This window comes from Dipodomys merriami, unplaced genomic scaffold (genome assembly GCF_024711535.1).
Source record: "Dipodomys merriami isolate MVZ:Mamm:240054 unplaced genomic scaffold, mDipMer1.0.p SCAF_52, whole genome shotgun sequence".
Classification (NCBI taxonomy): Eukaryota; Metazoa; Chordata; class Mammalia; order Rodentia; family Heteromyidae; genus Dipodomys; species Dipodomys merriami.
The window spans coordinates 3,763,808-3,777,547 of NW_027206091.1; the positions used below are offsets into that span (position 1 = coordinate 3,763,808).

The 13,740-nt window shown below is 45.1% G+C and overlaps 1 protein-coding gene across 8 annotated transcripts in view; it reads left to right on the plus strand.

The window, feature by feature from the left end:
• The window catches only part of Znf536 (zinc finger protein 536), a 456,162-nt gene that overhangs the window by 279,167 nt on the left and 163,255 nt on the right, over window positions 1-13,740 (plus strand). The window lies entirely within an intron of this gene.

The window sequence follows — 13,740 nt, forward strand, 5'->3', positions numbered from 1 at the left end:
TCCTTCCCAGTGTGCCTTCAAGATACTTTCAGGGTCAGCCATGTTTCCCATCCTCCCTTCATGCCTTGCTTTCCACCTGGGCCTGGTAGTTTCCCGATTCCTTTGTGCCTGACCGAAGTCAAGACTCGGCTTGCCACAGGTCTCTGCCAGATGCCACAGCCCTAGGGGGAAGTGAAATGATTGTGTGATCAGAAATCTCTGGGTAAGTACCATTAGGGAAAGAAGGCTGATAGATTTTTTGAATTCCCTTCAGCCACATGTAAACCAGTCTGGGGGGGAAAAGAACCATGAAGATATTTTGAAGGTTTTATTTTTTTGGGGGGGTAATATCTGTGTCTCCAAGTGACATATGTGACCCAAAGTCAGTGGAAGAGATTGCTCAGAACCCCAGCCAGCCAATCCAAGTGTGTTGTTTGTCCATGAGCTATTTCATAATTATCCATCATGAATGCTTCCGTGGCTGCATTAATAGATTATTTAAAATGGTGCAGATGCCGCCTTGCACCACCTCTAGTCGGCCCCCAACGGTACCGACGCACAAAGCAGAGAGAGGTAATAGCTTATCGTGCATCTCTCTGTTTCAGCCACTTTTTATAAAAGACTATGTATTATGTATAGCGTGACCTTCAAATGTCAGCCACGTGTTATGCAATAAACTGTCAATATTTGTGGTTATAAGGTACTAGATGACTTTTACAATAATTGGAATGGCTATATTAAAAGCTTGGATCACTCAGCTGGTTAAAGAGAAAGACACACAGGCCGATGTTCTTCTGGGGTTGGGGGGAGGGACTTGCGTTCTGCCAACTATTAAATAAAAGCTAGTGCCAAGGTGCTTAACACGTCCTCTTTGTTTAAAAAAGACTATGGCAAAACACGTCTCTGGGGGAGACAGGCGTTATCTGCAAATCATATTTTCTCCTTTTTTTTTTTTAACCGTGTACAATTCCCAGGAGATAAACTCTGTTCTACAAGTTATGGTGATTGACTAAATGTATTTGAGGGAGAGAGAGAGAGAGGGAGAGAGGGAGAGAGAGAGAGAGAGAGAGACAGAGAGACAGAGAGACAGAGAGACAGAGAGAGAGACAGAGAGACAGAGAGAGACAGAGAGAGAGGGAGAGGGAGAGAGGGAGAGAGAGAGAGAGAGAGAGAGAGAGAGAGAGAGAGAGAGAGAGAGAGAGAGAGAGAGAGAGAGAGATATTGGTCTAACCAGCTCTCCTATAGATCTACAGTGAGGTTTTGGTGAGAATTTCTCCCAGCTTCTCCCCACCTTTTACCCCTACCCCTACTGGAGGGGAAGTAAGTGATCTTAAGAGGATCTTAAAAGCTTTTTTTTTTTTTTTTTTTTTTTTTTTTTTTGTCAGTTGTGGGGCCTGAACTCTGGGCCTGGGTGCTGTCCCTCAGCTCTTCAGCTCAAGGAGAACACTCTACCACTTGAACCACAGCGCCACTTTCGGTTTTCAGAGTGGTTTATTGGAGATAAGAGTCTCATGGAGTTTCCTGCCCGGGCTGGCTTTGAACCCCGATCCTCAGATCTCAGATCTCGGCCTCCTGAGTAGCTAGGATTATAGGCGTGAGCTACCGATGCGAAGCTAAAGCTATAGTTTTTTTTTTAATTATATAGACATCTTCAGGGAATCTATGAATTACTCAAAGTAGAGCCTTCTAGAGTTTTCTTCCTTCTTTCTTCTTTCTGTCTCTTTTCGCCCTCCCTCCCTTCCTCCTTACCTTCCTTCCTTCCTTCTTCCTTCTTTCCTTCCTTCCTTCCTTCCTTCCTGCCTGCCTGCCTGCCTGCCTGCCTGCCTGCCTGCCTTCTTCTCTTTCTTTCAGAGAGAGAAGTATTTAAAGAAGGTAGGTTTCACAAATATTTGAAAATAAATAATAGTCAGCTTTTAATGGTTCACTTCCATCATTCTAGCTAGTCAAGATGCTCAGATCTGAGGATTGCAGTTTGAAGCCTGGCTGGGCAGGAAACTCTGTGAAACTCTTATCTCTAATGAGCCACCCAAAAGCTGGAAGTGGAGGTGTGACCCAAGTGGCAGGGTGCTAGCTTTGAGGAAAGAGAAAAACTCGGAAACAGAGTTCAAGCTCTGAATTCAATCCCTAAGACTAGCATAAATTATAATGCCATCATAACTACCATCATCATCACCAGCAGCAGCAGCAACATCATTATCATCATCATCATCATCGTGATTGGATCCTAGGTTAGAAGTATCTGAGGCTGGAGACAAGGCTCAGTTGGTAGAGTGCTAGTCAGTGAGTGAAAGTGTCAGGTATTGAGTTTGAGTCCTTGTCTTGAACCTATAAAAAGAAAGAAAAGAAGTACCTATTTTTCTACAGATTAATGTCTCTTCCTGCCCCCCCCCTCCTCCTCCTCCTCCCTGTGTGTTCCCTTACAACTGGACATTGTGTCACAAAATACAGTGGTGGGCACCTCCTTCCACCAGATGCCTCTGTCTTCTAAAGAGCTTTGCTTTAGCTTTGCTGATCATAACTGTGCTCCTGGGAGATTCCTTCTGCTTGGGTGGAGAGAGAAATGGGCAATGACCCAAAGCCACCTCCTCCAGGACGCTTCCCAACGCCTTTGGCCTTCCACTCTGCCTCTGGCTGTTCATTGGCTATTTCTAGACCTTTTAGTATTCTCCCAGGCTATTCAAAAAATAACTTTTCTCTCTCCATTGTTGATTTTAGCATTTGTACTCCTGTTCTCTTGGCCTCCTATGTGTCTTTCATTCATTCAAGAAAAGTATTTCTGGACCAGCCATAGGCAGAGCACCTGCCACCTGTGAGAAATGTAATGTTGAACAACAATAACACGTGTACCTGTTCTCCTGGGACTCTTATTTTGGAGAAGGGATGAGCAGAGAGGAGCTCAAAGATACGCAGTTCCATTGTTGTCTGCAAAGATATCAAGGTGCCTTGAAGGGAGGAACTAGAGAGAGAGACAGAGACGACTTTCCTCCCGAGGTGGAGATGGCCTTCTGCAAAGAGAAGGAAGGATTTGGGAAGGATTCCCAACGCTCAAAAGTCCTTGTGGATTTTCAGGAAGAGAGTCTCAAGGAAATAATAGCAGGATATATCCTAAGTATAATACCAGCCTCCTCCCTGGGGTAGGGTGGGGGATTGGGGTGAAATGGATGGGGGACTAGGACTAATGAGTAGTATGGGGTGAGGGCAGAAGAGTCAGAGAGGAACCCTGAACAATAAGTCTGGTGCTTCTGATGAATCGATGTGATTCTAAAGAAAAGTGACCCCAGTAATCCTCCGTACTCAAGAGATTGAGATCTGAGGATCCCAATAAAGCCAGCCCAGGCAGGAAAGTCTATGAGACTCTTAGCTAGCAGAAAGAAGGAAAGAAGGAAAGAAAGAAAGAAAGAGAGAGAGAGAGAGAGAGAGAGAGAGAGAGAGAGAGAAGGAAAGAAAGGAAGAAAGAAAGAAAGAATAGAGCAAGCCAGAAGTGGAACTGTGGCTCAAGTGGTAAGAATGCCAACCATAAGCAAAAAAATAACTAAAAAGCCCAGGGAGGCAGGTGCTGGTGGCTCACACCTGTCATCCTAGCTACTCAGGACACTGAGATCTGAGAATGGAGGTTCAAAGCCACTGGATAGTAAAGTCCATGAAACATTGATCTCCAGGGCTAGGAAGGTGGCTCAGTGGTAGAGCGCTTGCCTTGCATGTCTGAGGCCCTGGGTTCGATTCCTTAGCACCACATAAGCAAAAAAAAAGCCCGAAGTGGCACCGTGGTCAAGTGATAGAGTGCTAGCCTTGAGCTGAAGAACTGAGGGACAGCACTCAGGCCCAGAGTTCAGGCCCCACGACCAGAAACCCCCCCCCCCGCCCCAAAAAAAGAAACATTGATCTCCAATGAAACAGCAAAAAAAAAAAAAAAGGCTAGAAGTGAAGTTCTGGCTCAAGTGAGTGCCAACCTTGAGTGAAAAATCTCAGAGATAGCACCTAAGCCCTGAGTTCAAGCCCCAGGATTGGCGCGCACACACATGTAATGATCCCAGTAGCTGGGCAGTAGTCACTTAGACTGTACTTGTTCAGATTCATCCCCAGGCTGGGGACAGAGTACCTGCTCACAGCCAGCTCATGACTGCCAACTTAAGGATGATGGAGAATTGTTGTCAACACATAAGGAAAGGAAGAGGCAGTCACAGACTCCCCCCCCCCCCCCCCCCGCCCCCAGCATTGAAGAATGAACTCCCGAGCTTGGTCAAACCAGAAACACATTTTGGTCCACAATAGTTGGTTTTAAAGCCCTTGTGTATTTTAAGGGAAATTTAATCCATGCCTTTGTGATTCATTTTCACTTAAACTCCTCAAGCTTGTTGAAATCCTAGTGTTTTATATTCTCTCCCCCGCCCGCCCCCCTCGCTGTCTGTCTCTCTGTCTGGCTGTCTGTCTCTCTTTCTGTGCTGGTACTGGAGATTGAACTTGGGGCCTAGGCACTGTCCCTGAGCTTTTGTGTTCAAGGCTGGTGCTCTACCACTTGAGTCATAGCTCCCCGAAATAAGAGTCTCACAGACTTTCTTACCTGGGCTGGCTTTGAATTGTGATCCTCAAATCTCAACCTCCTGAGTATGTAGGACTACAGACACCAGCACCCGGCTATATTTTCTCTCTTACAAAAAAAGTTTTAGTCTTTTTAATGATAGATTTCCACAGTCTCAGAAATTCTATCTTTCCAAAACTAAGAGTAGCCCTTGCTATCTTGTTTTGCTGCTGGTGCAAGAGTTTGAACTCAAGGCTTGTGGGGGTTCTCTGTTTTGGTTTTTATATTTTTTTCCTCTCAAGGCTAGTGCTATACCACATAAGGCTAATGCTCTACCACTTGAGCCATACCTCTACTTCCAGTTTTTTTGCTGCTTAATTGGAGAGAAGAATTTCTTAGATCTGTCTCCCCAGGCTGGCTTCCAGTCCTGATCCTCAGATCTCAGCCTCCCTAGTTTGGCAAGATGTGAGCCACTAGTACCCAGCCTGGCCTGTATTTTAAGTAAGTTAGAAGGTTTTGAAGGATCTTGCTTGGTCTGTGTATTTGGTGTGTGTGGTTTCAACTCTCATGCTCAGGTCTCAGCCTCCTGGGTCGCTAGGATTTTAGGTGCAAGCCACTGATACCCAACTAGCTTCCCTGCTGAGCTTTGAATTTTAGATGAGGTGAGAAATGTCAGCCAGGCCATCTTAACTTCTAATTTAGGTGCCCTGGAGTCAACCCAGTCTCTAGACCTATAAACCCCAAAAGAAACCTCCTGTTGCCATGTGTGCCTGTACGTGTAGACAGGTACTGGAGCTTGAACTTAGGGTCTGGACACTATCCCTTAGATAATTTTCTCGAGGTTGGTGCTCGACCACTTGCATCATACCTCTACTTTTGGCTTTTTGATAGTTAACTAGACAGAATAGTTGTAGGGACTTACCTGCTAGATCTTCAGATCTCAACCTCCTGAATACTGAATAGCTAGGATGATAGGTGTGAGCTACTGACACTCAGCAACTGTTGGCTTCTGACAAATGGAATTTCTTTTATTAAAAAAACTTCTCTATTTAAACAAATACTTTCTCCAATCCATATTAATGCTCAGCCATTTAACATGACTATAAATGGCCATCATAAAGCTGAAAAATTTGATGGAAGAGTAGAAACAAGTTAATGCTGGCCCACTTCCTGAGCTGTATCTTCCAGGACTCAGTACAGTTGTTTACAGTCATGTTACAATTTTTATACATCCCCATTAATCTTAAAATCATTCTTAAAAAATAAAAAGCTTGGGCTGGGAAGCTGGCTCAGTGGTAGAGTGCTTGCCTTGCATGCCTGAGGCCCTGGGTTCGATTCCTCAGCACCACATAAGCAAAAAGAAAAAAGCCGGAAGTGGCACTATGGCTCAAGTGGTAGAGCGCTAGCCTTGAGCTGAAGAGCTGAAGGACAGCACCCAGGCCCAGAGTTCAGGCCCCACGACTGGACCCAAAAAAAAACAAAAAAATAAAAAATAAAAAAAATAAAAAGCTTATTCCTTCACCAAGAATCTTTACTACAATGGTCATAGCTTTATTGGGGCCTGTTAATTCAATTTTTTAATTATGTTTTTGTGTGTCAGTACTGGCATTTGAACTCAAGACCTCACACTCTCACTAGGCTTTTCTTCCGCTCAAGGCTGGCAGTCTACCATTTGAGCCATACCTCCACTTACAGCTTTTCGCTGGTTAACTAGAGATCAGAGTCTCACCCACTTTGCTACCTGCACTGGATTCAAACTGGGATCCTCAGATCTCAGCCTCCTGAGCAAGATAGAATTATACCAGCATCCAGCAAACGCTTGTTCATTTTATAATTTTCAAAATAAAGAGAAGTGTTAAGCTTCTAAATGGAGCTATATATTCCGTTGGATCCCCTCCAAGGCGTTAGCTATTTTGTGTCCCCTGGGGGGAAAACGTCTTAAAGCACTGCTGTATGTTGGCAAAGGCAGCAAGAAAGATGTGATTTTTTTTTTCAGGGACCTTGTGACTGCCCCCTCACCTCACTTTTTTTTTTTAATTCCTTAATGAAGTGAGAATCGTGCTTCTGAGATCTCTTTGCATGAGGTAGACTTTCAGAGTTCGCTGACAAGTCACCTGGGAAAATCTATTAACTGTGAGACTAGAAGTCCCACAGAAACTAAAATGGCATGGCATTAATGTAATAAAGTAAAAAAAAAATACCTGGGCACACTGCATAGAGGGAGTACTGAGGCCCGGTGAGAGGGATGGGGTGCCTCTCACCCATTATCATCGTGATCATTTTTTTAGTGGAAAACTTTGCATAAGAATAGTTCTGGGTGCACCAAGGATTTGGCTGTCAGGATGAAATGAAATTTAATTTAATTTAATATGCACAATTTAACAAGAACTATTTCTCTTCCCCTTGCTTCCTCTTCCCCTTCCTCTTTCCCTCTCCTCCCTTCCCTTTTCTCCTCTCCTCTTTCTCTTCCTCCTCCTCATTCTCTCCTCTCCTCTTCTCCCTCCTCCTCCTTTCTTTCCCCTCCCCTCTCTTCCTGCCCTTCCTCTTCCTCTCCTCTCTTCTCCTCGACTTTTTCTTTTGTGCCAGTACTGGGTCTTGATCTTAAGAACTCATGGCTCTCCGTTGTCCTTCTCTACTCAAAGCTGAGTCTTTCCCACTTAAGACATATACCTACTTTCAGCTTTTTGCAACTCACTTAGAGATGAGTCTCTCAGATTCGCCTGCCTCGGCTGGCTTTGAACCAGGATCCTCAGGTATCAGTCTCCCGTGTGGCTAGGATGACAGGCATGAACCACCAGTGCCTGACACTCTTTGCTCTTTCTTTTGTCCACTCTGTCTCCTTGAGTGTCTTCCTTGTGCTGTGAGTTATTCGGACTACCTAGAAGATGAGATAAAAGCCCCAGAGACATCTCTAGTAGAAGGTCTTACTCAATTCCGCATCTCTTCCCTCCCAGGAAGCCCTCTATGCCTCCACAGTTCACACCACATCACTGCTCATTCAAGCCATGTCTGATGTCGGTTGGCTCTTGCATATCTGAGGGTCAGTGGCTCAGCTCTGTCCTCCAGATGTATTTTGTGAGAACTATCTCTGGAGAGAAGACATAGGATCATGTGTTCTTCTGAATCTCCTCCATGGGTCAGAGGCAGTTACCTCGTATCCCACCTCCACGGGGGAAGTGGGGAAGAATGGTACCCAAGCGTAGAGCATGAGATGGATGTGGTGCATGAGTGCAGAATATGAGCTGGATGCAGTGCATGGAATGTAGGACATGTAGTTGATGTACATTACTGCCATGCGATTCTATTTGAAATGCAGACTAGGAGATTAATGTAGAATGTAGACTTGCTACAGGACATGGCCTGCAGAATGTGACCCTGTTGTCATACCTGGAATACAGAGTGTGGGACTGATGTCTTCAGGGGAATGTAAAATACTGCACTGATGTAGCATGCCACATAGAAGCTAGAGCACATTGCTGACATGGAACATGGAACGTAGAACCCAGACTTGATGTACATAGAACGTGGAACGTAGACTTGAGGCCATACACAGAATGTAGTACATAGACTTGATGTTATATGTAGAATGCAGAACACAGACTTGATACCATACATAGAGTGTAGAACACTGATGCTATGCATGAAATGTCATACATAGAATGTAGAATGTGGACTCAAGGTCATACATAGGATGGAGAACATGGATTCAACATCACACATAGAATCTAGAACATGAGCTTGATGCCATGCATGGAATGTAGAACGTGGACTTCCTGTCACACACAGAAGGCAAAACATGGACTACATGTCATACATGGAATGTAGAGAATGCACTCCATGCCACACATAGAATGTAGAATGTGAACTTGATGTTGTATGAAGACTCTAGAACATGAACTGGATCTCATACATGGAACACAGAATGAGGACTCCATGTTGTACATAGAATGTGGAACACAGGCTTGAAGTCACATGCAGAGGGCAGTGCGTGGGTTTGGCATAGGACCTGGGATGGACCCCCTCTAGAGGGAACTTTTCCTCTTCTTTCATATTTTTCTCTCTCCAGTTCTCATCTGGGTTGCCTATGTGGCTCTTGGGGTGGGGGTGGAGGGCGCCCGCAGGGGTGAGTATATGATCAAATGTGGCTGTGGGTAGAGGTAGCCTGGGCTGAGCAGGGGGACTCCTTGCATCCCAGCTCTACTGGAAGGGGCCCAGGAGGTCCAACCCCACTCAGTGTGGAAGGAAACAAGTGCTGGGTGGGGGATGACACACTTGCCTAGTGATGGCCTGAGTACATCCAGGAGGAAAAGCCTCCACCTCTAACTACCAGGGCGGCCTCTGGGCAAACAAAGCCTGTTGATTTTGTTTTGTTTTTGTTTTTGTCAGTCATGGGGCTTGAACCCTGGGCCTGGGTGCTGTCCCTCAGCTCTTCAGCTCAAGGCTAGCACCCTACCAGTTGAGCCACAGTGCCACTTCCGGTTTTCTGAGCAGTTTATTGGAGATAAGAGTCTCTCAGACTTTTCTGCCTGGGCTGCCTTTGAACCCCGATCCTCAGATCTCAGCCTCTTGAGTAGCTAGGATGACAGGCGTGAGCCACCGGCACCCCACTACAAAGCCTGTTTTAAACACATGGAGGAAGCTCAGTGTTTAAGGATCACTGGCATTGCCAAGGGCTGGTGGCTCATGCCTGTCATCCTACATACTCAGGAGGTTGAGATCTGAGGATTGTGGTTCAAAGCCAGCCTGGGCAGGAAAGTCCGTGAAAACTTGTCTCTCTAATTAAACACCAGAAAAACTGGAAATGGAGCTGTGGCTCAAAGTGGTAGAGCACTGGCCTTGAGGACCAAACGAAACAAAACAAAAAAACTTCAAGGACAGCACCCAGACCCTGAGTTAAAAACCCATAACCAACCCTCCCTCCCCCCCACCCCCGCCCCAACGCACAAAAGAATCACAGGCAGCAAAATCCTTCAAGAACAAAATTATTTTATGAACCAAATTTTAAATGTCAAACATATTACATATGAATTATAATTATTTTAATTAAAATTCATGTCTGTGTACGCTAAGATAGCCAGCCATGGATGCCATCAGACAGCTAGTATAGTAATTTATAGGTGTCTAACTTCCTTTCTTACATATTTTGTGCTGGTACCGGGACTGAGCCTGAGCACAGTCCCTTAGCATGTTCACTTAAGGCTGGTGCTCTTCCGCTTGAGCCACAGCTACAGTTCTAGCTTTTGTTTTATTTTGTTTTGTTTTGTTTGATAGTTTGATAGTTTGATAGTTTGAGTCTCAAGGGTTTTCATTCCCAGGGTTGACTTTAAAACACAATCCTTAGTCTCCACCTCCTGAAATAGCTAGGATTAAAGGCGTGAATCATAGGTGCCAGCCCATCATCTAAGAAGTGGACCCTTCCTCCTGCCTAGTACATTTAATGTCAGATTAGCCTAGACAATTGGAGAATCAAACATACTAATGGAAAAAAAGAAGACTGGGTTCTTGACTTGTAGAAGGTGCTTTTATTTTAGAAGGATGGTGTATTTTAAATCCTGACTTGAAATGCTTTGGACCTGCCTTCTCATGTTGAGCTCCTAAACATACCTACCATTTGTATCACGTGCAGGAACTAGCTGGCTGAGTTGTTGGGTACTGATTTCTCACTGGTTGTAGGCTGAAACTTGGAGAGGGAGCCATCAATAGCCCATGCATCTTGGGAAAATGACCTTTGGTATCTATCCGTCATTGAAGAAGTGACCCTGTATTCATTTTGTTGAGTAAAGGGAATAAACAGGAGTCCACAGTCATCCCTCTGTGACATGGGGGCCAGGGCGCACCTCGGGTAAGCCCTCGCTTCTGAGCAAGGCTGCTCTCCCCTCTCCAGAAGAGCAGGGAGGGTTAAGGAGTCAGTTTACAGCTGTCCTTTGCTTCCATGTCTGCTTTCAGTCTACCCAGCACACTTGGAAGAAGTGTCTGATAGATGGGGAAAAAAAGTAGTAATTTTACGAATTAGAGGAAAGAGAACTTAAAAAAAATCTTCATACCTTTTCTCCAGCCTCTTCCTTTCTCTTGCTTGCGTTCAGACTGGCCAGGTGAGTACAGTTAGCTGCCACCAGGCCCAAGGACTGCCATTTACTGGTCCAGAAGGTCCAGTGATGGTTCTGAGTTTGCAGAAGGACCGTGTCATCCCCTGTGAAAGGAAACAGTGGCTCAAGCTTGTACGCTTGAGCCCGGTGAGTGTGGGGCCTTCCTCATACTCCTTGGCTCTCAGCCTCTTTGGACAGACACTTCCTGAGACCACCCACCATTTCCTTCATCCTCGGCTCAGAGTTTGTTTTTCTAGGAAGATTAGCTTAAGAGTAAACGCCACCATGGACCTACTGGCCCTCCCAGAGAAAAACCCTTTCAGTGTAAAGTGAAAATTAGAGTTCTTAAATCTGGAAAGAAAGCTGTTTATCTTACAAATGTATTCTTGGGCCACACATATCCTAGATAGACAGATAAAAGGACGGCAGATACAGGGCATCGTATCGAGTGACAGATAGGGAGGCACCCAGCTCATCTTAATATCTCCTCAGCCTTGTCTCCCTGTTTATCTAGAATGTTCTGTGGGCAACACCCTCCCCAAAAGTTCCAGTAAAAACATCCCTTTCCCACAGCTGCTATTCCCTAGCTACCTCCACGCTCCTGATCTCAGAGGGGTACCCTTGGAAGAAGCTTCTAGAAAGAGGAACAGATCATAGGACAGGAAGACCTGTAAGAATTCTAAAGTCTGTACCCGGCGCTGGGAAGGTGGCTCAGTGGTAGAGTGCTTGCCTTGAATGCATGAGGCCCTGGGTTCCATTCTTCAGCACCACATAAGCAGAAAAAGCCGGAAGTGGGGCTGAGGCTCAAGTGGTAGAGCACTGGTCTACAACTGAAGAGCTGGGGGACAGCGTCCCAGGCCCAGAGTTCAGGCCCCACAACTGACAAAAATAAAATAAAAAAATAAAGTCTGTACCCACTTGACTCTAGACTGAAGTCAATAGCTAGGACACGCAAGCCCTGCTTATGATTCAAATTGGCAGCTCTTGGCCTCCCAACTTAAATTGGGTGACTTAACTATGTCTTAAGGGGTGCTTGTGCAGAATTTTAATCAGGCTCATTGATGCTTAAGTAGACCCAAGGATCCCAGCTAAAGTAGAGGTGTGGGGAGGGCCCATGGAGTTGCAGAGGTGAGTGGAAGGAAAAAGGTAGGGTAGCACACAACTATAATCTAACCTTTGGAAGACTTGAGGCAGGAGGATGGAGAGTTCAAAGCAAGCCTGGACTAGGCAAGGAGATGCTTATCTCAAAAATATCTAAGAGTAGCTGATGTGATATGGCTTAGTGAGAGAGGGCTTGTCTGGCATATGCAAGGTTCTGGGTTCAGTCCCCAGCACTACCAAACAAGCTAACAAAAACTGCCTGGGTGTGTTGACATGAAAAAAACATCTGGCAATTGCTCTCTGGACTTGGCCACTGGTAGACTCAGATGAGTTCTCAGAAGTAGATGTAGCTTAAGTCCTGGTAGACTCAGCTTGTCATCTAGTTGCTCAGTTCAGCCCCTGGTAGACTGAGAACCAACCCCTAGCCGAGCGTCTAGTAGAATCGTCGCAGCCCGGTAGACTTGTCTACAGGCTGTGGAATTTCCTGGCCAGGACTATGTGGAGCATGTATGTGATCTGACTTCACCTCTTGCTTTGAGCTTGCTTGTCATCATTTGTAAGCCATCTTTGGCCACCTTGCCTCTCTTAGTTGAACTGTAAAATGGAGTACATGGTGTGTGTAATGGCAGTCTTTAACATCAAGGCATAGATGGAGCTCATCCTCCTATTTGTGCAAAGTACAAGATAAACAATACTCATGAAATTTTATCTTGCAAACAGGTCATCCAGTCACAGCTAGGAGAGTTGGGGAGAAAGCCTTCAGTGTTGCTTTTCCAGGGTGGTGATCCTGCTGTTCATGGCCCGAATGTGGAAAGGAGGCTCTGAGCCAATGCACTTCCATGGTTGTTCAGAGCAAACATCCAAATGCGAATTAAGTATGTTTGCCTTCATCTTGTTCATGGTCCATAAGTCCGTCCCTTTTGCCCATTAATAGAGAAATACCAGGAACGGATGTCGCAGAATAAAAGCAATTTGCATTTTCCATTGCTTGGAAGGTGCAAATCTTATTTATTCTCATCTCTGCAGAACTCACAGATTGGCTCATTATCCTAGAAGGTTCCCTGCTCTTATAGTGGGATTCACCAGGAGGCCAAGAGGGTGGAATGCAAGCTGTGGTAAGGACCCTATGGACTTGGATTCAGTGCCAGGCCTTTGGCCTCTAGCTCTGGGGAAGTCTTGCAACTCAGAAGCAGAAACAAGGCCAGAGAAGGCTTTCTGACCTCCCCTCCTCAGGAGATCCAGATTCCCAAGCATTCTACAGCCTTGAGATGTCGGGCCTGGGGTACCCTAGTCATATAATTCCAAACACTAGCTATTTTCATAGTTTTATTTGCTATTATGTCTCATCACTTCTGGGCAGAAGGCAGCTGTATGTAGATTTTATTCCATTTTCTAATGGGTTTGGGTTACATAACAAATAACAACAGGAAGGAACAAATTTGTATCACTACTTCACTGAGGAACTTCTCAAGTCGCCGCCTGGAGATTTAAATGCGAGGCTCTGGGTTTATGGGGAAGGGAGCTGAGGCTGGGTTTCTGTGCATGACTTTAAATATGTCAGTGTTATGTTGCTCATAGGCTAATTGTGGAACTGCATTTCCATACCTTTTCTTCTCCCTCTCATGAGATTGCTGCAGCCAGGAATGGATACAGACTTGACAAGAAGAAACGATCAGTTTGGGATAATTTTCTTTCCTGTCCCCCAAAATAGCCATATGCCTGTGTGTCTCAAAGAGTGAACTGAGACACTCATTTTTATTTTTTCCATTCCCCTACTTGTTGCTGGTTATCATGCAAGTATAACTTCTGGTCCAATAATCTGTCCTGTGCATGAATCCGATTCAACAAACCCTGCATTTTTAAAAACTTTTGGAAAAAAAAAACACACCCAACTATTTAATAAGAAACTAAGCAAAAGAAGAAATCAAACCAGCTGCTGACACAGCTGCTTCTCCTCTTGCTTAATTCAGTTCAATATAAAGGTACCATATGCTGCTTAAAATGATGATAGGAAAGATGAAATAATTTAAGAGAATAACAAGAAAATACATGAAT